The sequence below is a fragment of the Myotis myotis genome, unplaced genomic scaffold, assembly GCF_014108235.1.
Source record: "Myotis myotis isolate mMyoMyo1 unplaced genomic scaffold, mMyoMyo1.p scaffold_m19_p_3, whole genome shotgun sequence".
NCBI classification, from domain to species: Eukaryota; Metazoa; Chordata; class Mammalia; order Chiroptera; family Vespertilionidae; genus Myotis; species Myotis myotis.
Window position 1 is genome coordinate 198,770,713 of NW_023416335.1, and position 9,919 is coordinate 198,780,631.

The following is a 9,919-nucleotide window of genomic DNA, read 5'->3' on the forward strand; positions in this document are numbered from 1 at the left end:
AGTAACCCAAAGGGCTATGTTCTCAGATCTTCTATAGAGAATGCCCTCTTTACCAACCCCACCTTTTTCCTTTTCCCAGGGGCAAGACTGGCTTATCTCTCTCATTATTATACCTAAAGTGAGCGCTTCTATCTCATTGTTTCATTTTCTTCTAAATCTCATTATAGAAGGGGGGTACGGAATGTTTCAATTATTTACTGCTGTGTAACAGACTACTGCAAACTGAGTGACTTGAAACAACAAAGTTGTGAGAGGGCTCACCCCAATGCACTTAATAAGCCTCTGCTGGTGTCTCCACGGCCAAAGCAAGTTCCAAGGCCAGCCCAGAGTCAAGGCTCACGGGTAATGAATTCTTGGAACAGTGATTGATTGACGGGGAGCTATTATTTGTAACAACTGTGTTACAGAGTCTATCCTTTGGCCTCAATAATTCACATATCTCCCGCATGCAAAATAGATTTTTTTTTCCCCTCCAAGGACTCGCAACGTTTCATCCAATCATGGCATTAAGTTTGAAATCAGCATTCTTGCAATTTGCATCAAATCTGGATACAAGTGAGAGTCTTTATGTACTCAGTGTACAGTGGTGAGACAGGAAAAAAAACACTAATAGTCCCATTCCATTCCGGGAGGAATGAAAGGCTTGTATGCTGGGGTCCAACCCCAGCATGTCCAGGAGTCCCCAAAGGTGTGGACGGAGTCGGCGAAGAAGGAATGACACGGAGACAGCATTCAGTTGATCAGCAGCCTAGCCAGGATCTCTAGCCAGGATCTCCAGCCAAGTTCTGGTCTGGATCTCCAGCGAAGTTCTGGTTAGGATCTCCAGCCAGGTTCTGTGTCCATGTTCTCTTGCTAGGTTCTCCAGGTTCTCCAGCCAGGTTCTGTAGCCATGTTCCCTCGCTAGATTCTCCAGCCAGGTTCTGTGTCCATGTTCTCTTGCTAGGTTCTCCAGGTTCTCCAGCCAGGTTCTGTAGCCATGTTCCCTCGCTAGGTTCTCCAGCCAGGTTCTGTCCAGGTTCTCCAGCCAGGTTTAGTCACCAGGTTCTATTCAGGTTCTCTTGCCAATTTCTGTAGTCAGGTTCAGTCCAGGATCTTTTGCCATATTCTCTCCAGCGAAGTTCTTCTGTCTCTAGGTTCTGTGTAGGTTCTGTCTTCTAAGTTCTGTCTTCCAAGTTCTGTCTTCTAAGTTCTGTCTTGTTACATCTGTATTTATACCAGTTGATTCCAATCCTATCAATCTCTATTCCAAAGGTTAGGGCGTTTCTTATCTCCATTCCAGGGAGTAAAGATTATGTAGCTTAAGCATGATTGTTCGTAGTTAAAGTGATTAATTACCAGCCTGGCACTTAGTTAAGAGGTTTTATTCCCTCTCTAACTTCAGGGGAAAATCCCTACCTGGGGAAACAACCTTTCTCAGAGAGGAGACCTTGGTTAAAACACATAGTGCCAAGAAGGTGAGCAAACATATTAAGAACAGTATGCCATATATGCCAGATCCCTTGAAACAGCAAGCAGGGACCGGCTCCCGGCACTTGTAGTAGTGAAATTCTGCTAGACATGTTACCAAGGCCCCCTGCTCTGGGAGCAGAAAATGCTCTTTGATTATGACCAGTTCTGCTCCCTGGGAGTGGTTGTCCTCTCTCCAGTGTTTTCTGTGGCTCTTAGCCCTGACCTCTGAACTCCTGGCTCCATCATGAGAAATCCTTTCTTTTCCATAAGAAATGACTCCTATTTGCAAATTAGGTTGCTTTTTACTTATTTTCTGCCCCAGTATGTTGGGGACTTATGGGTGTCTTCCCCACCCGCCACCCCCCCTACCCCATGGGTGTCTTTTCATTTTTAATTGTCTCTGTTGCTTTTACTCTAAAATGAAAGTACTTTCACCAATATAATTCTCTTAAAAACTGTAGATTTACCAAGAATATTATGAAGGTTGATTGCATGCCTCAAAAGCTACATTCATAAGTCTTTTAGAAACAAACCCCACTTCTGGTACCGACCTCTATGTCAGTTGTTTATTGCCATGTAACAAATGACTTCAAACTTAGGGACTTGAACCAACAATAATTATTATTTATCACAATCATAGGGATTGGCTGAACAATTCTTTTTTGGTCTTACTTGATGTTACTCATGCATGCAGCTGTATTCAGTAGGTACATTGGCTAAGTTGGTTGACATCTCTTTCCATATGGCCTTTCATCCTAGAGAAGATAGGATAATTTGACATGGCTATGGCAGTGCCTTATTCCTAGGTATAGACCTAACAGAAATGCATACACATGTACATGAAGAGGCATATACAAGCTCTGCTGGTGTGGCTCAGTTGGTTACATCATCCCATGCACTGAAATGTCACAGGTTCAATTACCGGGAAGGGCACACACCCAGGTTGCGGTTCGAACCCCAGTTGGGATGAGTATGGGAGGCAACAGATTGATGTTTCTCTCTCCCATTGATGATTCTCTCTCTCTCCCTCTCTTCCTTTCTCTCTCTCTCTCTAAAATCAATAAAAACATATTTTTAAAAAGAGGCATGTACAAGAATATGCAGCATTACTCATAAAAATAAAAAACTGGAAATTACCCAAATTTTGCAATGTATTTACATTATAGAAATCCATATAACAATGCAAATGAAAGAACTAGAGTTGTACACAGCAACCTGGAGAAATCATCACACAAACATATTATCGAGCAAAAGAAGCCAGACACCAAAAAATGCGTAGTATGTAAGATTCCATGTATATAAGTTCAGAAGCAGGCAAAACTGAACTCTGATGTTAATTTTTTAGAAAGGAGAAAAAGCTAAATGATTAAGGGGGAGCATAAGGTTCTGATATTTTATTTCTTGACCTGACTCGTTTGCTTCTTTGATAATTCAGTGAACTGCACACTAATGTTTTGTGTGCTTTTCCATGTGTTCTATTTCAAAAACATTTCAAGAAACCACATCATGATGTTATTTTCATCTATCTAATTGGTACATTTTTTTAAGAAGTGGCATGTGGGAAAGTTGTCACTCTTACCCACTGTGAAATCTTTGACTGGCAATCAGGAAGTATCCACATACCAGATTTTAAGTGCACATACGGGTGACAAAAATGCCAATTCTAGGAAGTGATATAGATATGCTTGCACACTTACACAGCCACATGTGTATTGTACCATGCTTGCATGTACATGAACATTCTGAAAGTTTACATAAGAAACTCTTTTTTTAAAATATATTTTATTGATTTTTTACAGAGAGGAAGGGAGAAGAGAGATAGAGAGTTAGAAACATCGATGAGAGAGAAACATCGATCAGCTGCCTCCTGCACATCTCCCACTGGGGATATGCCTGCAACCCAGGTACATGCCCTTGACCGGAATCGAACCTGGGACCCTTCAGTCCACAGGCCGACGCTCTATCCACTGAGCCAAACCGGTTTCGGCAATAAGAAACTCTTAAGAGTGGTTGCTCTACAGATCTGAAGTGCAGGGAGACTTATTTTTATCATATACCCTTTTATACTGTTTGAATTTTATACTATGTGCATGGATTACTTCCAATAAAAATACACTAGTTGGCTCTTTTTTAGAAGTTACTTGCCCAAGATCATCTGGTTAAAACGTGACAGCCTGGATTTGAGCCCTATTCTATTTAGTTCCAAAGCCCATACCATTCACCATAACTCTAAATTTCCTCCTGCAGAGTCTCTTTGGTCTCCCCTATAAAGTGAATGAATTCACCTACATCACAAGCATCTCTTTGGAGACCAATATAGGAACTCTTGTTACATAAATGAGCCAGCATGGCAAATAGGTGAGAGAGATCTACTACTACGTAGCGGCATCAGTGCCCAGGAATCACCCCGGACACTCCATCCACCAGGTCTACTGTAGCGGGATTCATTCAGTCCCTATAATGCCACCGTATATGTGCCAGATAGAGGCGCCTACAGAAGCTAGCAGTTTGAATAGTCAGTATTGAAGGGGGGGAAGAAAAAGAGCAAGCACATACTCGTCACATATAGCAGTTTCTAAATCTGCGTGTTCATATTAAATTACCAATTAACTTCAGAGGAATTTAAACCACCCAGCTGTGCATTAACTATAATAAGCATTCATACAGTTGGTTAAATTTTATAGGATATAGGATGGCTGTGGTTTCTGAAGTTAGCCAATGCATTTTAAAAGTGAACACTCACAGACAAAATTCTACTCCAGTAGAATTTTGAAGATGCAGTTTAAGAAAATAGATTGGTTATCGGCAATTTTTGTTGTTATTGTTGCACTAACGGGAAAAGGAAATAAAGTGACATTCCTGAGCGTATGGTTGTGACTGAGATTACTAAACCACTTGTATTGCTTGCAGCTGACAAAGCAAAGGCTTAGGACCTTTATTTTAAAAAACAGAATGTGCCCAGCTGGCGTGGCTCAGTGGTTGAGCATTGACCTATGAACCAGGAGGTCAAGTTTGGATTCCTGGTCAGGGCATATGATGGGCTCGATCCACAGGAGGCAGCGGTCAATTATTCTCTCTTGTCATTGATGTTTCTATCTATCTCCCCCTCTCCCTTCCTCTCTGAAATCAATAAAAATATATTTTATAAAAAATAACAACAAAAAAACCCAGAATGTAGCTAGCCCCCTACAGATGACTTGGGACAGCACAGTCAATGATATTGACTTCCCAGTAAGGAAAATGGGTTGTTAGGAAGACAAAACATCCACTCAGTGATTCTTCAGCCCTGCTTTTCTCTTAAGCTCCAGTTCTGAATCTCAAATTCCTTACTAGAGAGTTCTTTATGAATATTCATTCAAGATCTGCATGTCTAAAACCAAATATCTCTCTCCCCTTAACTAAAAAGTAAAGCAAACAAATTTCCAATAATCTGGTTCTCTCTCCCATCTTCCCTATTTCTCCACTCAGGGATATGAATTCTACCTTGCCTTATGGTAACCTCTGGGTTAATGCAGACTTGCTTCTTTGGTCTTCCATCAACCTCACATTGACCAAAGTGTTTACTTCTTACTCTTGGGCAGTAGCCACTTAACTGATCCATCTCTCTGTTTCTTTCCACTCCCAAATACTCTTGGATACCACAATTTTGCAAGTACTAGGTACTCAATGAATGTTAACTGAATAAATCATGTTAATTTCTCTATTATAAACCTTTAAAACTCACTACAAAGATATTTATAATTGTTGGTTCCTTGCTTCCCCAGAAAGCTGTGAGCTTCTTAGTGGCAGAGCCTGTCTTATTCGTCTCTGTATCACCCAGTGCTGCCACATTGGAGTTCAATAAATGTTTGTTCAGTTCATGACTAGATGAGGCCTGAGCTTCTTAAGTGGGCATTCAAATACTCCCACCATCAGATCCAACTTACTGCCTCCCTCCTGTTCAGGCAAACATTGTGAAATTGGGGAGAAAACTCCCTGTTTCCAGGACTCTTTCTAAAGTGAGGTTTGCATTATCTTCAGGGAAGCCAAGCCATCCAGCCACTCTCTGGTTCAGATCCCTCTGAAAAATGGATTGGCTTAGATTAAAACTCCTCAGACTTTAATGTATATACAAAGCACCCAAAGGCCTTGAACATGCGGAATCAGATTTTGATTCTGTATTTCTACAAGCTCCTACAGGATGCTAATTTGCTGGCCCAAAGACCACCCCTTGAGTAATTACAAAGTTCTATGCTCTGCAACCTACTTATTATCTTCTGGACTTGACTTCTGCATGATAATGTTTTGTATATTGTTTCTCCTCCCTGGGTTACTCTCTGCATTTATTTCCTCCTATACAAATACAAGCCATCTTTTCGGGCTCTTTCTCTTGGGCTAAGCCTTCCCTGAGTACTCTAGTGTCCTACTCCTTGATCTTTTTTATTTATTTTATTTTTTATTTTTTATTAAAGCATCCATTGTTGGTACTTGGAGTTTGACCCATCATCTATAAACAGGTATTGGTTATCATGCAACTACCCAGTTATGAACTCCTTTTTCTTTCCTTGAGGCTTACTTAGCATGTCTCACATAGAGTTAAGTTCTCAACAAATTGTTGTTGAATACATGAATGAATGATTCACTTCAGCATTTCTACTCCATAAAGAAATCAAATGTCTTACTGTTCTATATTATCATATCCCAGAATATGGAGGAAAGAACCAAAATGGAATTTCCCTAATCTATTCAAATGACGCAGTCCAATGTAAACAATTTTTTTCTATTAAAAAACTAATGACATTAAAATAGCTATAATGAGTTTATGTTAAAATTCAAATTTTTTCTCTTCAGTTTCTGAAACAATGAAATTTGCTACTGCTATTTCTGTACTACTTTCCAAAACCAAATGAACATATTGTATCATGCATTTATGAGAACCTGACAGTATATCCAATAAAAGATTAGTTCTATAGAATATGACTTAGTGTTATACAACAATTTCAATAGCCTGATTAAACAACTTGCTTTATATCAAATATCATGTTGCATATCAAATGATGCAGTGGATTCCCTGCCTGGTGAAAAACAAAGAGTCTTTATTATTGATATAGAGAAGTTGTTTCAAATTTTAAAGTTAAAATAAGGAAGTGCTTTGAATATTGCCTAACTCACTATTGTGGGAAAAAAGTTAGAAACATTTCAGAACATATCACCCTATTTTGCATTAAACATTTTTTTTACCAACTTGCAGTATTTGTTTTATAAACTTTAACCTAAACATCAATTTATCATTTTTGACAAGAGAAAAGAGCTGTATTATTTATTATCAAATTCTTGATAGATGGATGTTTTAGTTTTAAGTTATTAAACTGTAAAATCTCTTAGTAAATTGTGAAGCACCAGCTCCACAAATGTAAGGTATTCTCATCATTATCATGCATAAGGTATAACATTTCCGCAAAATGCTGAAATATATAAGTTAAATGAGCACACCAAGTAAAAGTGCTGTATCATTTGAATAGGAGATATTTAAAAAAATTAATCTTATTCTTAGTAGATCTTAGTAATTTAAATCAGTTTGTTTTATTTAAACTCCAAAAGATTTCCATTCTTAATTTAGTTTTCCCCACCTCTGATGGAAACTTCTCTTCACAAATTAAATTACAAAGTGAAAATATTCAGAAACAGATGTTTACACCGATTTTTAATTAATCTTTATTTGGTTCTCTAGCTTCTGATAGTCGTGGAAGAAGCTTATTTTTAATAGTTGAGGTTTTGCTAAGCTCTCTGTCACCTCCTAATTGGAGTTCATCAGAATGGAGTAAGTAATGCAGAATATAGAATTGGTAGCGACTGGAAGGACTACGCAAGCATGGCATTTCTCAGTAGAATTGTTAGATCCAGAAGAACCTCAGAGGTCATCTGGGCCCATTTCTTTGTTTTACTAGTGGGGATACTGTGGCCTTGAGGTCACCCAGCTCATTAGTTAGAGTCAACCTTGAACTATTCTCTTTCTCTTCATGAAGTCCATGATTCTTTCCACCTGGATAAGTGACATATGGGAAAACTAAGAATAGTAAGTGCTCTGGGTGGCGTGGCTCAGTGTTTGAGTGTGGGCCTATGAACCAGGAGGTCACAGTTCTATTCCCAGTCAGGGCACATGCCCAGGTTGTGGGCTCAATCCCACTGTGGGGCATGTAGGAAGCACAAATTGATGATTCTCTCTCATCATTGATATTACTATTTCTATCTGTCTCCCTTTATCTCTGAAATCAATAAAAACATATTTTTTAAAAAAAAAAAGAATAGTAAGAGCATCCTGAAAGACAAGTAGATGAAGGAGGTAACAAAGTGTTTTCTAGACTGGCCAGGAAGCTCTGCCATTTTACCCACACCCATTCAACTCTCAATGGTCTGCTGTCCTTGGGAAACTTAAACCTCAACCAATAACTAGAAATTACCAGCTTAGTAATTACACAAATGGAACTTCTCTAAATGTGTTTTATTATCTGTCACTTGGTGTCCGCATTGTTCAAAAAGGAAAACAAATGTTGACTTTACCCCATTAATCTTCACTGTTGTATGATCTTCATTTGCATCCTATGCACTTTCAAATAGTAACATTTATCAAGTGCTTACTTTGGGTCAGTCAGTGGGCTAATCATGTCAACTGCTTTATTTCCTTCAATTTTCATAAAGGCCCCCCAAAACAGGAGATGCTGTCATTTCCCCACATTTTAAAGACAGCAAAATAGAAGCTTAGGTAGGTTAAGTAATTTACCAAGATGCAAAACTAATAAATGACAGTTAAGCTTGATCCCAGGTTGTTGGACATCAGAACCAGCCCTCTTAAGCACTATTGTTGCATTCTGCTTCTGAGAAAGAAACTGGACTACCCATAATAGGAAAATTCGTATTTAAAAAAGTATAGATATATATGAAAACCGAAAATATCTACATCAATGGTGTGTTCTTTCTTTTCTTTTATTTGGGATACATAGTAATAGTCAATATGAGCAAGTTCAAATGAACTTACCAGTCACTTTCAATTTTATGTTTTGTAATGCTTGTTTTTATGAGCTATATATAAAAAATAATATATTTATAATAAGTATCTATGTTAGATGCATATATATCTCTAAAGAAGAAACCCAAACAACCCAAAGGAGCGAAGAATGGAAAGTCTCTCATCCACACTGACTTCCTCACCAAGTCACCTTCTCAGAATGGACCACCGTAAATGGTTTTGTGTATCCTTCTAAATATACCTATACTAATAAAAGGATAATATTCTAATTAGGCCAGATGTCTTCTGGACGTCCATCCGGATAAAGCCACAGCGGCTGTGAGGGCCTAAGGCCAGCGGCACGGGAGAGGCGCCACCATGGGAGAGGAGGCAGCACTGCTGTGGGAATGGGAGGCAGCACTGCGGCCGCCACTGCCCCTTCCACAGAGGCAGCCACAGAGGCAGTGGCATGGGCCCGGTCTTGGCGCAACTCCTCTGCAGAGGCCGGATGGGGTGTGACCTGCTGTGCCTCAACCTCCCACAGCCCCTCCCCAAGCTGGCCTGGCCCCAGATGCCCCCCACCCACAAGTGGGCAGGCGGCAGGGCCAGTGTTAAGAAGTGAGGGCCAAGGGCTGGCAGCTGCAGCAGTTGGCAGTGGCAGTAGCAATGGGGTGATGGGGGCATCACCTTCCCATGATCAGCCCAGTTGCTTCCTACAGAGGGAGGTCAGACTGTGGCTTAGGCCCACTCTCCACAAGGAACGGGCCTAAGCCATCAGTAGGACATCCCCTTGAGGGCTTTCGGGCTGTGAGAGGGAACAGGTCAGGCTGAGGGACTCCCCTCCCCAGTGCACGTATTTTCGTGCACCGGGCCTCTAGTTCTATATATATACATGTATATGTAAATTTCCTTTAATATGGATACTAGCATAATATTTATACTGTTCTCCATCTCTTTACACTTAACAATAATAAATCTTTGCAAATATTCTATATCAATACATGTATATTTACTTTATTCTTTTTTTTAATTGACTTTAGAGCAGCGGTTCTCAACCTGTGGGTTGTGACCCCTTTGGGGGTCAAATGACCCTTTCACAGCGGTTGCCTAAGACCATCGGAAAACACATATATAATTACATATTGTTTCTGTGATTAATCACTATGCTTTAATTATGTTCAATTTGTAACAATGAAATTGGGGGTCACCACAACCTGAGGAACTGTATTAAAGGGTCATGGCACTAGGAAGGTTGAGAACCACTGCTTTAGAGAGAGGAAGGGGGAAAGAGAGAAACATCAATTGGTTGCCTCCCACACGTGCACCAAATGTGGAATCAAACCCCAAAACCTGGGTCTGCGCTTTGACTAGAAATTGAACCCGCCACCTTTTGGTGTACCAGACGATGCTCCAACCAACTGAGCCACACTGGCCAGGGCTTTACTAGTACCTCATTCTTTTTAACAGTGGCAAAACATTCTATTC